The following is a 22,176-nucleotide window of genomic DNA, read 5'->3' as shown; positions in this document are numbered from 1 at the left end:
AGTATCAATTTATTTTCTTTTGTGAATTGCCTATCTGCAGGATATGCATATTTCTCTTGGGCTATTGGTGTTTTGTTTATTGATGAATAATCCAAAAGATATTGTTCAAAAAGAGAAAATTAAAGTAATAATTATGTAGTAATAAATTAAGTATATAACAGCAAGAAAATGAACAGAGTGATAAATATTAAGTTTTAAACTTCAAGGTGGAAAACAATATATATTCCATTGTCTTGACTATAATAAGAAGAAACAAAATATAGTCTAGCAAATGAGAAAACAAAATAGTGAGCAAGGATGTTAAACAAACAAGAAAGAACTAGAAAATTTGTCCTATACATAATGACAGAATTTAAGCATATCAGAGATGACCATGAATTTAAATAAATCTCTTATTAAATGATATTATTAAAACCCTCTTAGAAGGGTTTTAAAAGTAAATGATTCATTAACACAGTTGTGAAAAGAGACAAAATTAACATTAAATATTATAGAAAATTAAAAATATATTGAATTTTGAAGAAATTGAGAAATTTTTATTTTTTTAATTTAATTTTTTTTTTTTTATTTTGGTTTTTCAATTACAGTTGTCCCCTTTTCCCCCAATTTCTCTCCCCCACCCAACCCACCCCCTCTCCCGCAATCATATCCCTCCCTGTTGTCTATGTCCATGAGTCTTTCATACAGGCTCTTTAATTAAACCCTTCCCTTACTTATCCCCCTTCTCTCCCTCTCCCCTCCCCCCTATTGACTGCTATTCTGCTCTTTGTTCTATTTAGTTCCTTTGTTTGTGTTGTTCTTTAGTTTCCTGTATTAGGTGATATCATATGGTATTTTTCTTTCTTTGCCTGGCTTATTTCACTAAGCATAATTCTCTCTAGTTCCATCCATGTTGTTGCAAATGGTAGGAGTTCCTTCTTTCTTTCTGCTACATAGTATTCCATTGTGTAAATGTACCACAGTTTTTTGATCCACTCATCTACAGATGGGCACTTAGGTTGTTTCCAGCACTTAGCTATTGTAAACAGTGCTGCTATGAACATAGGGGTGCATAAGTTCTTTTGAATTGGTGTTTCAAGATTCTTCGGGTATAATCCTAGTAGTGGAGTCGCTGGTTCAAAAGGCAGTTCCATTTTTAATCTTTTGAGGTAATTCCATACTGTTCTCCATAGTGGCTGCACCAGTCTGCATTCCCACCAACAGTGCAGTAGGGTTCCCGTTTCTCCACATCCTCGCCAGCACTTGTTGCTTGTTGATTTGTTGATGATGGCCATTCTGACTGGTGTAAGGTGGTATCTCATTGTGGTTTTTATTTGCATCTCCCTGATGGCTAATGATGTTGAGCATTTTTTCATGTGTCTATGGACCTTCTGTATGTCCTCTTCGGAGAAGTGTTTGTTCAGGTCCCTTGCCCATTTTTTAATTGGGTTGTTTGTTTTCTTGATGTTGAGTCGTATCAGCTCTTTATATATTTTGGAAATCAGTCCCCTGTCTGTGATGTCATTGGCAAATATGTTTTCCCATATGGTTGGTTTCCTTTTCAATTTGCTGTTGTTTTCTTTTGCTGAGCAGAAACTCTTCAGTTTGATGTAATCCCATTTATTTATTTTTTCCTTTATTTCTCTTGCTTTAGGAGATGTATCCGTGAAGAGATTGTTACGTGAGATATCTGATATTTTCTTGCCTATGTTTTCCTCTAGGACTTTTATGGTGTCACGGCTTACATTTAAGTCTTTGATCCATCTTGAGTTTATTCTCGTGTGTGGTGTAAGTTGGTGGTCTAGTTTCATTTTTTTGCAGGTCCCTATCCAGTTCTCCCAGCACCATTTGTTAAAGAGGCTCTTCTCACTCCATTTTATGTTCCTTCCTCCTTTATCAAAGATTAGTTGACCATAGAGGCCTGGGTTTATTTCTGGACTCTCTATTCTGTTCCACTGATCTATATGTCTGTTCTTATGCCAGTACCATACTGTTTTGATTACAGTGGCTTTGTAGTATTGTTTGATATCTGGTGTTGTGATTCCTCCTGCTGTGTTCTTCTGTCTCAAGATTGCTTTTGCTATTCGGGGTCTTTTTTGGTTCCATATGAATTTATGGAGTATTTGTTCTAGGTCTGTGAAATATGTCATTGGTATTTTAATAGGGATTGCATTGAATTTGTAAATTGCTTTGGGTAGTATGGCCATTTTGATGATGTTGATTCTTCCCATCCAAGAACATGGTATTTGCTTCCATTTATTTGTTTCTTCCTTAATTTCTTTCTTCAATGTTATGTAATTTTCAGAGTACAGGTCCTTTATCTCTTTGGTTAAGTTTACTCCTCGGCACTTTATTTTTCTTGTTGCTATAGTAAATGGTATTTTCTTTTTTGTCTCTGTCTCTGCTATTTTATTGTTGGTGTACAGAAATGCCTTGGATTTCTGTATATTTATTTTGTACCCTGCGATTTTGCCAAATTCACTTATTATATTGAGTAGTCTTTTAGTGGAGTTTATAGGATTTTCTAGGTATACTATCATATCATCTGCATATAATGAAAGTTTCACTTCCTCTTTCCCAATTTGGATTCCTTTTATTTCTTTTTCTTGTCTGATTGCTGTGGCTAGGACTTCCAACACTATGTTGAAAAGGAGTGGAGAGAGTGGACAACCTTGTCTCGTTCCTGAGTTCAGGGGGAATGCTTTCAGTTTTTGTCCATTGAGTATGATGTTGGCCTCAGGCTTCTCATATATAGCCTTAATTATGTTAAGATATGCTCCCTTTATTCCCATTTTGCTGAGTGTTTTCATCATAAATGGGTGTTGAACTTTATCAAATGCTTTTTCTGCATCTATTGATATGATCATGTGATTTTTGTCTTTCATTCTGTTTAGGTGATGTATTATATTTATTGATTTGCGAATATTAAACCATCCTTGCATCCCTGGAATGAAGCCCACTTGATCATGATGTATGATCTTTTTGATGTGTTGCTGGATCCTGTTTGCCAATATTTTATTGAGGATTTTAGCATCGATGTTCATCAGTGATATTGGCCTGTAGTTTTCTTTCTTTGTTGTGTCTTGACCTGGTTTGGGGATTAGGATAATACTGGCTTCATAGAAAGAGTTTGGGATTTTCCCTTCTTCTTGGATTTTTTGGAACAGTTTGAGGAGGATAGGAGTTAGTTCTTCCCTGAATGTTTTGTAGAATTCGCCTGTGAAGCCATCCGGTCCAGGGCTTTTGTGTGCCGGGAGATTTTGGATTACTGTTTCAATTTCCTTCTTTGTTATTGGTCTGTTGAGACTTTCCACTTCTTCTTGATTCAGTTTTGGAAGGTTGTATGTTTCTAGAAATTTGTCCATTTCTTCTAGATTGTCAAATTTCTTGTCATACAGTTGTCTGAAGTAATTTCTAACTATCATTTGTATTTCTGAGGTATCAGTCGTGATTTCTCCTCTTTCATTTCTGATTTTGTTTATTTGTGTCTTCTCTCTTTTTTTCTTGATTAGACTGGCTAGAGGCTTGTCGATTTTGTTGATTTTTTCGAAGAACCAGCTCCTAGTTTCGTTGATCTTTTGGATTGTTTGTTTAGTCTCTATGTCATTTAGTTCTGCTCTGATCTTGATGATTTCATTCCTTCTTCTTGCCCTAGGCTTTGTTTGTTGTTGTTGTTCTAGTTCTTGTAGCATTGTGGTTAGGTTTTTTATTTGAGATTCTTCTAGCCTTTTCAGATATGCCTGTATTGCTATAAACTTCCCTCTCAGGACTGCTTTTGCTGTGTCCCACAGGTTTTGGGTTGTTGTGTGCTCATTATCATTAGTTTCTAGAAATTTCTTGATTGCTTCTTTGATGTCATTGTTAGCCCATTCATTATTTAATAGCATGTTATTCAATCTCCATGAGTTTGGGTGTCTTTGATTTTTTCCTCTGAGGTTGATTTCTAGTTTCAAGGCATTGTGATCTGAAAAGATGCTTGATATGATTTCAATTTTCTTGAATTTGTTGAGGCTTGTTTTGTGACCTATCATGTGGTCTATCTTTGAAAATGTCCCATGTGCACTTGAAAAGAATGTATATTTTGCTTCTTTGGGGTGAAAAGTTCTATATATATCAGTTAGATCCATGTGGTTTAGTGTGTTGTTCAATGCCTGTATATCCTTGGTGTTTCTTTGCTTTGATGATCTGTCTATTGTTGATAATGGAGTGTTGAAGTCCCCTACTATGAGTGTGTTGTTGTTGATATCCTTTTTGTGGTCTTCTAGTATTTGCTTTATGTATTTGGGTGCTCCTATGTTGGGTGCATATATGTTTATCAAAGTCATATCTTCTTGATGGATTGTTCCTTTAAGTATTATGAAATGTCCTTCTTTGTCTCTTTTTATTGTCCTTGCTTTGAAATCCATTTTGTCTGATATGAGAACTGCTACCCCGGCTTTTTTTTCCGGTCCGTTTGCTTGGAATATTTTTTTATATCCCTTTACTTTCAGTCTGTGTAAATCTTTTGTTTTGAGGTGTGTTTCTTGTAGACAGCAAATATGTGGGTCCTGTTTTCTTATCCATTCCGTTACCCTATGTCTTTTAATTGGAGCATTTAATCCATTTACATTTAAGGTTATTATTGACGTGTATTTATTCATTTCCCTTTGTACCTCTGTTCCTCTCCTCTCTTGTTTTTTCCTAGAACAGTCCCTTTAGCATCTCTTGCAATGCTGGTTTGGTGGAGATGTATTCTTTCAGTCTTCCTTTGTCTGAGAAACTCCTTATTTCACCTTCTATTTTGAATGAGAGCCTTGCTGGGTAGAGTATTCTTGGTTGTAGGCCTTTGTTTTTCATTGCTTGAAATATTTTTGACCATTCCCTTCTGGCTTGTAATGTTTCTGTTGAGAAATCAGTTGATAGCCTTATCGGAGCTCCCTTGTATGTTATTTGCTGCTTTTCTCTTGCTGCTTTTAGGATTCTCTCTTTGTCTTGGAATGTTGCCATTTTAACTATGATGTGCCTTGGAGTGGGTTTTTGGGGGTTCCTCTTGATTGGAACTCTCAGTGCTTCTTGGACTTGCATAGCTTTTCCTCTCATCAGGTTCGGAAAATTTTCTGTCACTATTTCTCCTATCAGATTTTCAATTCCATGTTCCTTTTCTTCTTCCTCTCGTATTCCGATGATCCTTAAATTATTTTTCCTAATGCTATCCTGTAATTCCCTTACATCTTGTTCATATTTTTTCAATCGTTTTTCATTTTGCTGTATTGTCTGGGAGTTTTTCTCTACATTATCTTCTAACTCACTAATCCGATCTTCTGCTTCATTTAGTCTGCTTTTGACTGATTCTACTGTGTTTTTCAGTTCAGAGATTGTATTCTTAAGTTCTTCCTGGTTCTTGTTAACGATTTCTATGTCTTTTTTTATGCTGGTGTAGTTCTCTGCCAGTTCCCTGTAATTTTCTTGGAGCTGCTGATAACTTCCTTGAAGGTTGTCATAGTTGATTTTAAGGATGTCGAGTATATTGAGCTTCTTTACCACCATCGTTTTGAATTCCATGTCTGACATTTGGGCTATGTCTATTTCGTCTATCTCTCTTTCTGAGGATTCCTCTTTTCTTTTCATTGAGGGGTTATTTTTGCGTCTTACCATGTTGGATTCTTTTTGTTTTTATTTATTTATTTATTTATTTATTTATTTATTTATTTATTTATTGGGGGGGTAGTCTGCTTTGACTTCTCTCCTTTGTGGTGTAATATTCTTTATCGAAGGTCTGGGAGTTTCAGTGGTGCAGTCTCTTTGATATCCTGAGCCTGATGGTCTTAAGTTACCCTTTATGTCGTTTGTTTATGCTGTTCGGTTATATTTCAGATGTTCTTTGATAGGATCTTCCTTCTGGCTACTTGGTTGAGAGTCACTCTATCTGCTTTGTCTTGAGTTCTTTTGTGGATATGCTGTTAAAGACATAAACACACAGCCCAGGCAGGAGACCCACACCCTCAGAAAGTATCCCCCACTCTATCCTGCTATCGTTAGCCAACTAGCCCGTATTAATATAAATGTAAAGAGATTTGAGCTTTTATACTATAAGAAGAATAGATACGAGTTGTTTTTGGGGAGGAAAAATATAATTTTTGATAGAGGGGTTGATAGATTAATAATAGTTGAGACTGTGCAAGCCAGTTAGTAATATTTACATTGTATGTTAAGAAAAATAAAAATAGAAGAAAAGGATAGAAAAATACTTAGTATAGTAAGAAAGTGGGATTGTATTGTATTTGGGTTTATATAGTAATTATATTGTATTATTTAAAGTAATAGGGGGGCTAAGCTAGACACACAAACGAATAAACCACTATTAAAGAGAAAGGATGAGAAGGAGAGGTTATATGCAACACGTTAGAGATAAAGTTTGTTATTATTAGAAGAGGAGGAGGAAAAACACTCCCCCAAAAAATCCCCAAGAAAATAGGAGAAAGAAAAGAAGAAAGAGAGAAAGAGAAGAAAATAAAAAATTTACCACAACCCCCCCCAAAAAGCCCCAAAAGGTTAGCAAGAAAGGAACAAAGAAAGATAGAAAAGAAAGAATACAGAAGAAAGAAAAAAGAGAGAGAAAAAAAAAATTGAACCAAAAAAAAAAATATATATATATATATATATACCCCCCAAAACCCCCCCCAAAAAAAACCCCAGGAAAAGAATAAAGAAAGAAGGAAAGAAAAGAAATTATTAAGAAGAAAGAAAGAACAAGGGAGAAAAAATTTGGGAGAAAAAATTTGGAGAAAAAAAAAAACGATGTTTTTACTCCGTTTTAGCCTTGGTGTGTTGCCTTCTTTTTCTGGGTCCGCAGCTGGTCTAGTGTGGCAGGTCAGAGGTTCTTGTTCTTTTGCCGGACTGGTGTGCGCACCCGGTTGCCGCTATGGTGCGCGCCCGCGATTGCCGGCGCGGCGCGCTACCTTGCTGCCCGCTGTAGCCAGTTGAGGTGCCCTTGCGCGTAAGCCCCTGCGCGCTCTGACGGCCCGAGAGTTTGCCCCGCGGTTGGAGCCCACTGCTGCCGGGCCGCGGTGGTTCCCCGTTCGTGCCAAGGTGTCTCTGTCCGCGCGGGCGGCCCGAGCGCTTTCCCCGGGATTGGCTCCTTCTTTCGCTGGGGCGCGGCAGTTCCCCGTTCGCGCCGAGGTGACCCTGCCCGCGCGGACGGCCCGAGCGCTTTCCCCGGGATTGGCTCCTTCTTTCGCTGGGGCGCGGCAGTTCACCGTTCGCACCGAGGTGACCCTGCCCGCGCGGACGGCCCGAGCGCTTTCCCCGGGATTGGCTCCTTCTTTCGCTGGGGCGCGGCAGTTCCCCGTTCGCGCCGAGGTGACCCTGCCCGCGCGGACGGCCCGAGCGCTTTCCCCGGGATTGGCTCCTTCTTTCGCTGGGCCGCGGCGGTTCCCCGTTTGCGCCAAGGTGACCCTGCCCGCACAGGCGGCCAGAGAGCTCCCACTGATCCCGGGCTGAGGTGCTTTCACGCTCGCACGCTGCCCCGTGCCCTCAGTCCCGCTGAGCCGAGCTCCGGGAGTTGGTCTCTCGCCTCTTAGGGCAGGGCCAGGGACACTTGCGCTCAGTGGAATCGAGCGTCCGTGGGTCGCCGCCTCTCGCTGTTCCCGTGCTGCAGCCGCCCGCCTTCCCTCACCCGTCTGGGCGGGCACAAACAGAGCCTGCGCTAGTGGTCTGCTTTCCGGCCTGGGGCCCTGCGCCCACGGGAGCTGTCTAGGGGTGTCTGTGCACAGTCCTCTGCGTGTTCAGTGGGCCCTCCCTGTGCCCGTTGGGGCACTGATCTTATGTCCGTTGGGGAATGTCCGAGGGACGCCTGGACTCACGGCCCCACGCACCTGGGCCAGTGAATGAGAGCACTTCCCTATGTGCGCCCCTGCGACCCAATGGTAGGGTTGAGGAGTGGATTAGCGCGCCCCTGCGCCTGGGCTCCTCCAGAACGGCCTACCACACCCAAACTTTCCTCCCGTCTCCACCATCCACTAGAGAAAAATATAAAGGAGAATTATGTTCTCACTTGCCCGGTAGCACGCTGTCTCCTGTCCTTCAGCGCCAATGCCACTTGGTCGAGTCCCGTCTCTGCCAGCGGGCAGAGATCCGCTCTCCGCCTGACTCCTCTCTGGGGTAGCCTGTGGTCGCCAAAAATCCTTTGTGTGCTTCCCGCCACAGCTCGGGCAGCCGCCCCAGTCAGGAATCCCGTTTCGTCCCCTTTTTCTCCGCTATCCTCACTAAACAGGTTGTTCCCAGATGGATTTTCTCTAATCCAGCAGTGCCTTGGCTCAACTCCCGCCAATGTCCAGCTGCTCACTGAGATGTTCTGTCTGCAATTAGACCAAACTGCAGACGGGTCTCCGGAGCCTAAAACCGCAACCTCTCCTCACTCCTCCGCCATCTTACTTAATTTAATTTTTATTGTATTTTTTCCATTACCATTTAGTTCCCTTATGCAACCACCACACTGTTGTCCATATCTCTGAGTTCTTTCTCCTTTTTTACTAAAAACTTCACCCTGTAAACTGGCCCCAACTAGCTGTCATCCTACTCTCCATTTATGAGTCTGTCTCTGTTGTTTGTTAGTTCAATTTGTTCATTAGGTTCCACATATGAGTAAAATCATATGGTATTTATCTTTCTCTGTCTTAGCATAATGTTCTCTAGGGAAAATTTTATTTAAAAAATGACAAATTAGAGAATAATTTTCTTCTAAATTGTTTTTAAATTTATGTCTAGACTATTAAAAAAATTTGATACTTGAACAAAAGTCAACAATTAAATGAAAAACTTCTTATGTATAAACATACTTGTATAAATGTATGCAACTATAGAAATATAAAAACTATGAAATTAATTATTCCATAAATTGAATATTTGGGATAAACCCAAATTAGCTGGTTTTCAAACTAATACAATACTCAAAATAAATTCCAGGTTATTTAAACAAATAAAGGAAAAATCTAATCATACAAAGTAGAAGAATATAGAGGTGAATAATTCATTGATCTTATACTGTAAAAAAGTTTTTCTAAGCTTACAAAGAATAATAAAAATTATACATGTATACATCATTAAACTTGGCAGTATACAATAAAATCATTTAAATGCAAAATAACACTATAAATAACTTAAAAGGCAGTTAAACAAGTACCTAGGAACATAAGGATCACAAATATGACAAACAGTGGATTGTGCCATATATACAGGGATCTCAAAATAGACAGGTGCCTTTTAAGTTATTTATAGCTGAGGGATGGCGTATCCAAAACCTACAGAACAGGCCAGCTGACTAGAGACTCAGGGAAGAACTGATGCTGCTGTCTAGAGTCAAGGCAGTCTGGAGGCAGAACCCCTCCTTCTGGGAGACCTCTGTCTTCTCCTGGAAGGCCTTCAAGGATTAGATGAGGCCTGCCCACATTATAGCGTTAACTGCTTTACTTTGTTACTGGTTTGGATGTTGACCAAAATCAGTGTGTCCTTGCTTAGCCAAGTTGACATATTAAATTTAACCATACAATCTTCTAGTCAAAACAATAGCATTTTATTGTCTTTAAAGTAAAATATTTTAATTTACCTGAATGACATGCTCTCTAATTATGTTCAATAAACTTCTGGGAGTTTTCAACTAAACTAAATTTCTAAGCAGCTTATAAATAACTATTCACATTTCAGGTCAAGGTGTTAGGAGGTACTTTTGGTATAATAAGACCTCTCAGGTTATTAACTAGGATTCTGCAATTTTCTGTACATCAACATCTCAAAACCCTCTAAACTGTGGCTGGTTTTTTCCTCAAGTGTGTAGGAGGGAAATAATTCAGGAGAGTTCACAGTAATCCTTACTGTTTTTCTATGTAGGTATTTTTAATTTCAGGAGTGTTGGCAAGAATTCAAAAGTGAGATTTCCTTTGAATCTCCACAGTCAGTGGTTCTTCCCACCCCTGCGCTTTCCAGCTCTTCTGCCTAGTACATGCTCCAATACATGTATCTCTTTTATTATTTTTCATCATTTCCTGTGGGACGTTTCCTCAGGGTCTCCGTTGAGATCCACCAGCAAACTGCATGCTCTGATTATTGCGGAACTAAATGAAGCATGCCGGGCAGCATCTGAAAACAATTAAAAATAATTGAAATGAGCTGTGGACTCTACTAGTCTCATTAAGTTTTATATTTCATCCTCCACACATTGGGGGTTTTGATCTGAGCTTCCCATCCCTTGGGGCTCCTGCTGGCAAACGGGCTCCCTTTCCCAGGGCAGATAAAGGGCCCCTCAGTTTAGAATGTTAGGGCCACGATCTACGACCAGGCAGGGAAAAGGTCTGATCTTTGCCAAGAGACTTTTGTGGGAGGAGACGATGCCTCTCTTCCTGAGCTGCCTTTTAGCAGCTGCCTTATGAATTAATAAATACCACTATGAATATGCACACATCTCTTATTAAGAATTCACATGCACATTAATCAAGTCACTCACATGCAACTCAGGATATTGAAGCTAGTCTGTTAGTTGTCTTTGAGAGCAAGAGAGAGAAGAGGACATAGAGACAAAGACAAAAACAGTGATAGAGAAGAAACTAAAAAATTTTAAATATTTAGTTATATAAAGAGTGGAGATAATAAAAGGTTTGAAAAATCTCCTGACATGAGACCATATTTCCAAAGCCTAAGTTATGTTAATTTGGACACACGAAAATTAAATATTGCAAATGTTATACTGGAACTTATTTGATGGTTTAGTTATGTCAAAATAATAAGTGTATTCTTCTGCAGAATATAAAAATACCTATCCTAAAAGGCACTGTCTCTGAGTGGATAAAGTCATTCCCTTTTTGTACTCAGAAAGGCCGACGAAATTTAGGTATGAGGTAATTATTCTTAGTGAGATATTTAACATGATTCAGTGACAGGTATGAGGAAATGACATTAGCTCTGCTATGAAGGATGACTTATACATGAGCTTGGAATAATGTGTGTATAAGAAAGATAAAAGTAGGTATTTTATTAAATGGATAACACTTGTGAAGATTATTCTATAGGCGGCACTGTGGATTTGGATGTTTGACAAAAAAGAACACTGGGAATTGTCAAAGTACAACTGACCTTTTAATTTTTTCTGTTTCAGAAAGATCTGATTACTTCTAGGCTCATCTGAAAATGGTCTTCCCCTATCAACTGTGAAACTTTGATATTACAATTTATTCTAAATGATCATGTTGATGAGACTTAAAGTTAGAATCACATTAATTTCTTCTTAAAATTTTATGAGAAACCCCAACATTTTGGATAGAGGACCCCTTTCCCATAATATCATAAAATTGTTCTTATTCTATCAGTGCTATGTTAGGCACTAACACACTTCTTTCTGCCTCATTGAACTAAAAACCAGAACTATCCACTTCTTCCTCCTTACAAGCTATGTTCTTTATGATAATAATAGCTAGCAATTTTTGAACACTTGCTATGTACCAGCTACTATCCTCAGTGCTTTACATGCACCTTCTCCTAACAGTAGACCTATGAGGGAGAATATCATTATTATCTCCATTTTTGCATGTAGAAAGGTACAGCTCAAGGGAGGAAAGGCGGCTTGTTTAGGCAGCATTTAAAGGCAGAGCTAGGACACACACCCTGACATTCTTGATCTTCCACCCAAGTTCTTAACCATCTCACTTACTGCCTTTATGAATCCTGTCCAGACTCCATTGGTCTAATTAGGCACAAACAAAGTCCAGAAGAAAAGAGAGACTAGGCATCTCTGAGTAGCTGAGAGAAATTCAACAAATCTAGAAGGGGGAAAACATAGATTATGCAGGAACTAGTGCCTTGTGATGTGAAATGAAGCTGAAGACTAAAGCAGGGTCTGGAATGCCTACAGTCTTATAGTCTGTGTTAGGGAGCATGGATCTTACCCTAAAGCAATAGGACCCTCATGTAGAGTTTTAATCATTGTAGCTGAATGATCAGGTTTGCCTTTCCAATACTGAGAGAACGCTTATGAGGAATATCAGAGGTGGTATAAGAGGCTATTTCTATAGTCTACATAGAGATGCAGCTGTATTTTTTGTCACTGAGCATGCTGGGAAATTATCTTATATGTATTTAAAAATATGTATATTAATGGAATTTTAAGAAATAGTAAGAACATATGTATACATTGTAATGGGCTCTAAATATACTTTTAAATTTCTTCCCCTATTTCTTTCATAGAACTAAATGGATAAATTCCCCTAAATCCTTTTCATAATTAATATGTTATGTGACTACCTAAGTAAGCAAGTATAGAATACCAGGAAATGATTATTTGCTCTAGGAGATTAGATATGAAATTTTATTAACACATTTAATAGTTCTCAGTGTAACTTTTTCCCAGTGTGCCCTTCTAGGCCTATTATTGCCAACACTAATTTCCATGTCCATGTGACATTACAACCCTCTGATGAGGGAAATGTGGAAATGATTTTGAGATGATTATGGTTCTAACATTATGTTTCTTGCATCACAAATTTTATTTTTAAACTATTTAGATAATTATAGGAAATAGAGCAATTAAGACCACATCAAAATAAAATAAAACAAAATTCTCTATGTCCCAAGAAACATTTTATCTTTTATTGCTTTTCTTCTACTTGTTCAGAATGCAGCAATCGCACCTGTAGGTTACAGTTCTGTTCTGAAACTCTAGGATGTGGATGTGACTTCTGTTGTCACCAGCAAGAAAAGGGGAGCTAGAATTTGAGACTAAAACATGAAATAAAGAAATAAAACTAGAGGTTATTTTTATGCAATGGCTTTACTGTAGATTAAAAAAATATTTAAAGCTTGGATATTTTATCTGGAGGCAGAAAGTGAAAAATAACTGCGAAGCAAATAACTGACAACTTACACTTTGGAAGGAAGTAATCTTGGGAAAAATTAAGCTATAAATGCAAATATCAATATAAAATGCAAATATGAATATAGAGGCAGATAAAGGTATAGATACAGAAACAATTATGGTTAAGTATATAAAATATATGCATATGAATGTGATATATAACTAGTATGTATTTATAGTTTTATCTGTCTATATACCTATATACATATATATATATATATATATATGTATGTATTTTGTATTTATAAGTATGTATACATACACACATACAGTCAGGTGCTGCATAATGACATTTTGGTCAACAATAGACTGATATATAATGGTAGTCCAATAAAATTATAATGGAATTGAAAAATTCCTATCACTCAGTGAGGTTGTAGCCACATGTAATGCTTCAGTAAACAAACCTAGGGTGCTCCCAATCATATAAAAGCAGCACATGTAATTATGTACAGTATATAATACTTGATAATAATAAAAAATGACTGTGTTACTGGTTTATGTATTTACTATACTATAACTTTTTATCATTATTATAGAGTTTACTCTTTCAACTTATTAAAAACATTGTTGTAAAACAGTATGCATGTTATGTTGGCAGTAGCCTCATACATCTTGAGTTTACCATGTCTCATGATTACCTTATTTTCTCTTGTGTTTGATTTAGTCTTGTCTTTTTCTGGTACAGTAACATGCTGCACAGCTTTTACCTTAGGAGCAATAGGCTGTACTATATAGCCTAGGTGTAAGTATACCACTTAGGTTTGTGTAAGTACTCTATGATGTTTGCATAAAGGTAAATTCACCTAACAACACACTTCTTAGAGCATACCCCTTAAGCTGCACATAACTGTATTTGTACATATACATAAGCATGTATATATACATAGTTTTTCTAGAATGTTAGTAGAGCCTGGGCAGAGCAGAGATAGTAATAATGATTAAATAAAAGTAATTTAAACTTAAAACACCCAAGTTTAGTACGTGTTAGAATCTGTGCAACCAGTCTAGGGAAATAGTGACATGAGGAACATTTGAGTAAAGAATTAGACACAGAGAAACTGTCAATCTGTAATTTGATTTGTTTTGATTAATCAATTTAGAACTAACAAGGAGTGAAAGTATGGATTATAGACATTATCCCACCAAGTTTCCCACAAGAAGGGAAAGTGAATTGAAAACAATTGCACATTTTTATTAACTTACAATATTAAAGTGTCATCAAGATTCTCTTCATTTAAAATGCTACCTTTTAAATGAGTTATAAAAATACTTGTAAGTCTTATTTATGACCTCTTCCATGAAAACCATTTGTTTGTGATTAAGTTTTGGTTACCTAGTTGGAAAATTCTTTTCCACGATGATGAATGTGCTTGTGAATTTCTTCTCTTTGAGTGGTCATTGAAGAAGTTCTATAACGCAGCAAACATCTTGTAGCATTATTTTGTTGTTTTTCTGAAATTATTTGGTTGGCCAAAAATTCATTTGTTTTTTTTCTGTAAGAAAGCTGTAGTAGCACTTTCTTGTCTTTAACTTCATTCAAAACAATTTCATTAGATTGTATTGTGACAGCTGCATTAAAAAAAAAAATTGGTGAATTTTTTTGTGCATCCATTTTAATAGTAAATTAGTATATTAGTATATTATAGGTAAAAATGTAACTGAAATGCAAAGAAAGATGTGTGCAGTGTATGGAGAAGGTGCTGTGACTGATTGAATGTCAAAAGTGGTTTGTGAAGTTTTGTGCTAGAGATTTCTTGCTGGACGATGCTTCACAGTTGGATAGACTAGTTGAAGTTGAGGGTGATCAAATTGAGACATCAATTAAGAACAATTAATGTTATACCACACAACAGATAGCCGATATACTCAAAATATCCAAATCGATAAATTTTTTGGTGAAAATAAAAATGTTCCTTTTATGTTACAGAAAAAAAGCATAAGGACTTCTTGGCCCATCCAATATGTTTGAAAGAATGTCTGTTTAATTTGTTTTACATGTTATGGAGTACATATTTACTCTGTGTAGAAGTTTAAGTACTTTCTGATAATTGATTGAATTTGAGCTGTGCTGTTTTTTGACTGCATAATTTTTTTCTGACATTGTTCATGTCTATATCACCATAAACATGCATACACTAGTAGTTTAACAGATGAATTATACAAAAATACATAAGTGAGGTAAATTTAACAACACATACTGCTGTTGACTAAGGTGGCCTCATTATTTCCCTCAGCTTGACTAAACTTTAGACATGTTTCTTCCTGACACTATACCCCTAGTTTCCCTTTCCTCAGAGCATTCATTCTAGAAAATTTGCAATTGTAAAGACTTTCTCTGCCTGTGTCTTATGACAGAAACTTTCTCTCAGCTTCCGGAAGTTTTAAAATGTAGGTACATCTTTCTCAAGGACCTGAGAACCAACCCTTTGAAATGCAATCATTAAGAAAAATATATAGTGTCCCTATCTGACAGTCCCTCTGTGAAGATAGGAGTCTAACTTCAAAAAGATAAGCAGAAATTAGTAAACATGGATAAACTAATCATATTGACTTTACCCACTCCAACATCTTCCATTATTTACCCACTCCAACATCTTCCATTATTTGCCCACTAGCTTATCCCAGAACTTACAGATTCTGCCTTTTGTTCTATTGGAGTTCAGTTCAATTACGCTTCTCTTTTGCAGTAGTGAGGTACCCTCTGCCCCATCACAATAATGTTGAATAAAGTCTTCTTGCCTGTTTAACTTATGTGGAGCAACTTTCTTGGGCATTATCAAACTTTATGTTTTCTTTTGAAATACAGATAAGAAAAGGGGCATTCTTCAAAGTATATTTGAATATGGCACCATATTCTTAAAAAATAAAATTAAGAATTTTATGTTAATGCTAAAATGATTTTATAGATTTAATAACAGAAAATGTTATTAAATTCAAAACATAATTTCAAATGAGTTTATACAAATCTAATTTTATGAGAAAAAAGTATTAATAATGCATATATACAGGGTGTCTCAAAAATGTATACACATTTTAAATAATTATGAAGTCGGTGTTTATTAAAATACAATTCATTTTCAAAATGTAATAGAATCTACAGACATTATTTAATTGTTTTCTCAACATCTGTTTTCAAATTGATGTCCATTCTGGTCCAGCCACTACTGACAACACGAAGCAATGGGATCGCAAACATCATGAAATAACATGATGGGGCCCCCTCAACACTGCCATCACGATGTTAGGTCCTACCTTGATGAGATCTTGCCAAACATGTGGATTGGACGAAGTGGTTTTGTAGACTACCATGCGTGTTCACCAGACCTCACACCACTAGACTTTTTTTTATGGGGATACTTAAAAGACAAAGTCTACGCTATGAAACCTGCAACAGTAGCTGAATTGAGAGCAGCCATTGAATGAGAATGCACAGAAATACCAAACGAAACGTTCCGTGATGTTTGCGATTCCATTGCTTCGGTTGTCAGCAGTGCCTGAACCAGAAGGGACGTCAGTTTGAAAACAGGCATTGACAAAACAAATATAAATACAGAAAAAAAGATATAACTAGAAAGTAAGATTATATAACTTAAAATCTGTTTTCCCAAATATTTGCAAGAATTTTAAACTTAGGCACTCTTTAAAATTATTAGGAGCTATAACTCCTTAATAATATATTTTTCTGTAGAGATAGATTCTATTGGTGGTAACTGGCTTAGGGTATATTCATTACTTATGCTTCATGGCTTTCTTCCCCCATGAAAACCATATGGAGAGATCTCAATATTCTATGCAGAAAAATTAAAAATACTAAGTTTTCTAAAGTCAATAGGGAAACCGTCTATGGAAAATTCATACATTTTCTTAGAAGTTTCTACTAAGCTAATATGAGGGAATAAAGAGGTTCCTGATCTGCCAAACGTAGAAAAACAATATGACCTACAACCACAGGAGTCAGTCTCTGTCGATTAAGCATAATACAAAACGAAACAAAAACAAACAAACTCCCTACAAGAAATTCTACATTTCCATCTTCAGACCTCATGAGTATATTGGTCAGACTGAAGTTTTCCTTCCAGGGAGAGTAATTTACCACCTGAATGGCTTTCACCCTTGTTTTGTATATGGACTTGAGAAAGAAGCAGCCAGGAAGGCAAAACAGCATTGTCTGAATTGTCAAGGTGCCAGAGTGGCTCTGTGGATCATTTTTGCGCACAGGTACATGTCAGTGTTGTCAGTAAGGCTTTCTCCCATTTTCTTCAAATGTCTTCTCCTTTGTTTGGTTGGTTGAAATATTCCATTACAATATGGCTGAGCTAAAGGTATAAGTTCTGCAAGTGATTTTCAGAGGTTCACAGGCTGCAGAAATAGAATACCCCCAGGTTTGTAATAATACTCATGCATCTAGGTTAAGAAAAGAGATAATACACCACGGGAGAAAAAGCATTTTGCATTATTGTATTATTGTATTGTCTCTCTCTATATATATTGGATGGAAAGGAGTTAAAGAAAGAGATTGAAGAAATGTGTGAGCTAATGTGTTCTTAAGAAACCAGTTGCTGAATTATAAACATGTTGCTTTAAGAAAAGTTGAAAGGTATAAGAAAATAAAAGGAACATTACTTGTATAATAAAAAAATTTCAAATCCCAAAAGAATTTCAAGAAAGATGTAAAAAATAGGTATCTTTCATCCTGAATTTAAATTACATTTTGATTCCCAAAAATGAACTTTACATAAATTTAAAAAAAATATCTACTATTTAAAACTTAGAAATGAAAATGACTTTTCCCTAGACATAGACAAATTTTATAAAAATCATTAACTGCTCACAAATAATTGGGAGAATTATTTTATTATTTTCTGTTAATTGATAGCACTGATCCCATATGTTTCTCTTCTTTTAAATTGTTTATCTAAATGAAAATAATTGATATTTAACTACCTATATTGTCTTAAAATATAATACTTTTGCACGTATACATCTTCTGTGATTCAGTGTTTCCTTTAGCTGTGAAAAATTATAATGTGATTCCATAATAGTGTTTGACTTATCAAATAGCTAGAGACTCATTCTCCTCCCTTAAACAACCTTATATGGTTCAACACCTACCTTCTATCCAGATCACACTTTTTTTACTACTAATCTCTGTGTAATAGAGATTAAGTACTGGTTGAATGGAGTCAATGTCTAGTATTGTAACTCAAACAATTATATGAATATGTGCCGGGAAGGATGGAACAAAGTAGAGGGGGGGGCGGGTCAATTAAAGGGTGGGAGAAGTTAACGCAATTTGGCTTTCACATCTCTTATATCCTTTAGTAAAGTCTAGATTAAGTAGAATATAACAAGCTTGTGTTTACTGCCTGTCTAACTAGCTATTGGGTGCTACTATATTTACTGGGTTTTATTTGTTGACTCGTTCTTGCTTGCTTTGAGATTTTGAACAGAAAGTGAATGTGAGAGACCACAGTAATGAAATTACTATTCTTTTCTGTACATATAAAGAACCTGGTCAGATATACACTGAACTCCATTGGAATGAGATTAAAAAACACCTTCTTTTGTATCTGAGCACATTTGCAAAGTGTATGTTTAAAACAGATATATTTGGAAATTTATTTGTTCCCATTGTTAGAAAACATTATAAAAATTAATTTTATACTAATAAAAGCAGAAACACGACTGAAAATTATTTTAGAATTTAGTAGGCCAAGGGCCTTTAAATGACAGTTGGAATCAGGAGGAAAAATATGCTTCAACTTTTCCTGATATTCATAGATTTCTTTGAAAATTTTATATTAAAAAAAGTAAAAATGTTCTTTATTTGAAAGCAAATAAAAGATTGTTTATAAGTATCTAATTATATAAGGAAACATGCCTAACTGGCTCCTGATACATACATAGCAAGCTCTAATAATATGAGAGAAAATTTTTTTGAAATATCTGATTATTCTTCCCTTCTCTCTGTGCCAATGGCAACAACTGCTGATCAATATTTTTTGCATACTCTCTTTAAGAAGCCAAAATACTTTGTTTAATTGGACAAAAACAACCTTACCATATAACAATTGCTTATGGAGAGGACATTCCTTCCAGCAAAATGAAACTTATTAATAAGACACAGTAAGGCAACCTGAATTATTATTAGAAACACGGAAAATAGAGTGAGGTATGGCTGCCTTCCCAAGGCAGGTCTTCAGAGCCAGGATGAAGATAATGTGGTGGAAAGAGGAGCCCATGAGAGAAAGATATGAAATGAGAATATATAACTTAACAGAATTAGATAATTTTTTATCTGAAAGTGATTATGAAGTTATGGCTCTCATTAAGATGTCATTAGGGATGGGAAAGGAAGATTTTTCAGAGTGTGATTAAGGATGATCTTAGAAAAATAAAACTCCTGTCTGCACCTCCCACACTGATTCAGTGCAATAAATCTAGGAAAATTCCAAATTAAATGTGGAAAACAAACAACAAAAGTTGTTTTCTACTTTTGACTATTCATGTCTTGATTTATTTATTTCAGTAAATTAACAAAATTAACACATTCATTTTATCACACACACACACACACACACAATGTGGCTAGTATGTGCCATACGTACCACACCTGTTCCCTGAGTGGTACCAAATGAATCCTTAAATCAGATTTCAGCTCAGAGACCTAGCTGTTCTAGTTCTATTAAAAGCAAAACAAAACAAACAAAAGACAAATTACTTACATTTTCGTTTGCCTGAAGAAGTCCAATTTGTAAAATATAACTGATTTGAATATAAATCTTTTCAGCAGGGACCTGTAATTCCAAGATTTGAGCATCAGGAGACAATTTGTTACAATTGAAGGATATGGGCTTTGGGAAAAAATAAATCTGGGCTTTAATTACCCTTCCACAATTTATTTTCATGAGACTTCAAACAAGATTATTCTAAGCTTTAGTTTATTTAGTGGTAAGCAGTATTATCATATAATGAAGCATGAGATTAAGTCAAAAAACAAAGATACCTAGCACAATACTTATAATGTACCTAATAGTAGTCCAGCCAATGTTGCGGAGTTTCTCCTGTGGTTGCCATCTTTGCTGCTGTATAATTCACAGTGCTGGGGGCATATCTGTGAACCAGTGAAGTGCTCCTTTCCCCAGGCATATGTGTGAGTGACAGGGACTCCCTTGAAGATTGTCCTCTCTAAGGAAAGCCAGTTTTAGATAAACATTAGTTTGACGAAGAGCAGAATGGTTCTACACGTGGAAAAGCACCAAAATGCTCTGCAGGCCCACCCAACTATGTGCTTCTGTCTGAGTCTGTAAAGGACATGAGGTCTGGGACAGAAGAGGAATAAAACAAAGAAACACATTTTAACAAAAGTTATGTGATAAATTAGAATTAAACAATAGCATTTCTTTGGAATCTATTATAAAGAAAAAATGGTAAAACTAAAGAGGAAATTAAAAAGTGAAAAAAATTATAAATTTGATGGATAAAATGACAGGTTTCAGGTGTGAATACAGGAGGTACAATTTCCAGGACATCCAGAAATTATTAGAAGCATATTACAGAGACCTATGTGTCCTACAATACAGTTGAGGCAAGAGTCTGTGAAAAATATGTTATGTGTTAAGAAAAGCTTATTTAAATCTCCATGAGCAGTTTGAATAAGTAAAGCTAAAATGAGCTGGATTTTTTTTTTTTTTTCTTGCCAGTCTTTTTGTTCTGTGCAATCCTATCCCAGTCCCTTTATAACTTAGATTCTGAGTGGAAATTTTGCATGATTCTGTATTTTTCCCTTTGAGATCTATTTATTTTATTTTATTTTATTTTAATTAAATGTATTGGTGACAAAGGCTAATAATATTATACATGTTTCAGGTATGCAATTCAGTGATACACCACCTGTATATTGCATTATATGCCCACCACCCAGAGTGAGATCTTCCTTCACCATATATGTGACCTCCTTTACCATTTACTACCCTCTCCTACCCCTTCCCTCTGGTGATCACCATAATATTGTCTGTGTCTGTGAGTTTTTGTTTGTTTTTCTTGTTTGTTCACTTGTGTTCAGTTTTATATCCCACATATGAGTGAAATTATATGGTTCTTAACTTTTTCTGTCTGACTTAGTTCACTTAGCCATTACTACTGATGTTAAGTTTTTATAATGCTCCTCAAGTCATTTATCTCACTGTGTCCTTTTTTCAAGGAGTTTTTAAGTAATGTGTAACATACATAAGAACATAAAGTATGATTCAAGGCATACATATTAATTTTATTATCTTACAATTTCATTTCTGTTTATTCATTATCTCATTAATTGATCAAGAAGTGATTAAATGGTGTTCCAAGATTATAGGTATTGGAAACTGTTTTTCTCTGTTTCACACATTCTTCTCATCCTTTCAATGCAGGAAATTTTCCATTTATCCTTCAAGATTTAGGTGAACTGTGTTACTTTCAGCATAGCATTCACAGACTCCCTGAGATGAAGTTAATTGCTACCTTCTTAGTGGTCCCTTGTGTCTTTTGTTTATTTAAAGACCTGAGGGTAGAAGGTAGAACCTGCAAAAATTCTCCCCACATACTCTGGTTTTACAAAAGTGATTTTGTTGTTACTTTTTCTCTCGCTGTGACACACATCTTATACATCTCTATGGAGATGCAATGAATTATCTGGTTTCTAAGTGATGTTCATTAATACAATATATTCCAGTTTCACCAAATTTAGACATAATGAAGTTATTTTGCACTTCAGTTAAATAAGTATGAATGATTAGTTATAATGTCATTTTTTTTTCAAAATTACTAATTGGCAGATTCCTCTGAAACTATGATGGGTAGTTGAGCTGGAAATGAAAACACATCTGTTGACTTGGGAGTTTCTTTTCCAGATATACCAAAGAAAAACTCTATGATTTTCTGAGAAAAAGTAGCTTCATACAGAAAATAACATTCATGTCCACATTACAAAAAACAAACAAACAAACAAAACTGCAATATCTCATGCATTTTTTAAGTGTTAAACTGCATTAGAATGAACTGAATAGCTTTCATCAAAAATGGGAGCATGGCTATTAAAAAAAAGATTTTTTATGTTTTCTGAAGTAGCGTTATTGTATTATAGATTAACATTTAAAATTGCTGTAATAACACCGTGTAAATATAAAACTACTGGCTCTGTGAGGGAATGTGTGTGGAATTTTTTTCTCTTGTGTATAATAGTATTAAATTGATTAAAAATATTCCAGAATTAATATTCCCTTTTGTCACTTTTTAAAAACATATAATAAATCAATAAATCACTTGTGTCTGTGCCTTTG

The sequence above is a fragment of the Furipterus horrens genome, unplaced genomic scaffold (genome assembly GCF_987537825.1).
Source record: "Furipterus horrens unplaced genomic scaffold, mFurHor1.1.pri manual_scaffold_6, whole genome shotgun sequence".
NCBI classification, from domain to species: domain Eukaryota; kingdom Metazoa; phylum Chordata; class Mammalia; order Chiroptera; family Furipteridae; genus Furipterus; species Furipterus horrens.
Note: the sequence above shows the minus strand (reverse complement) of the source record.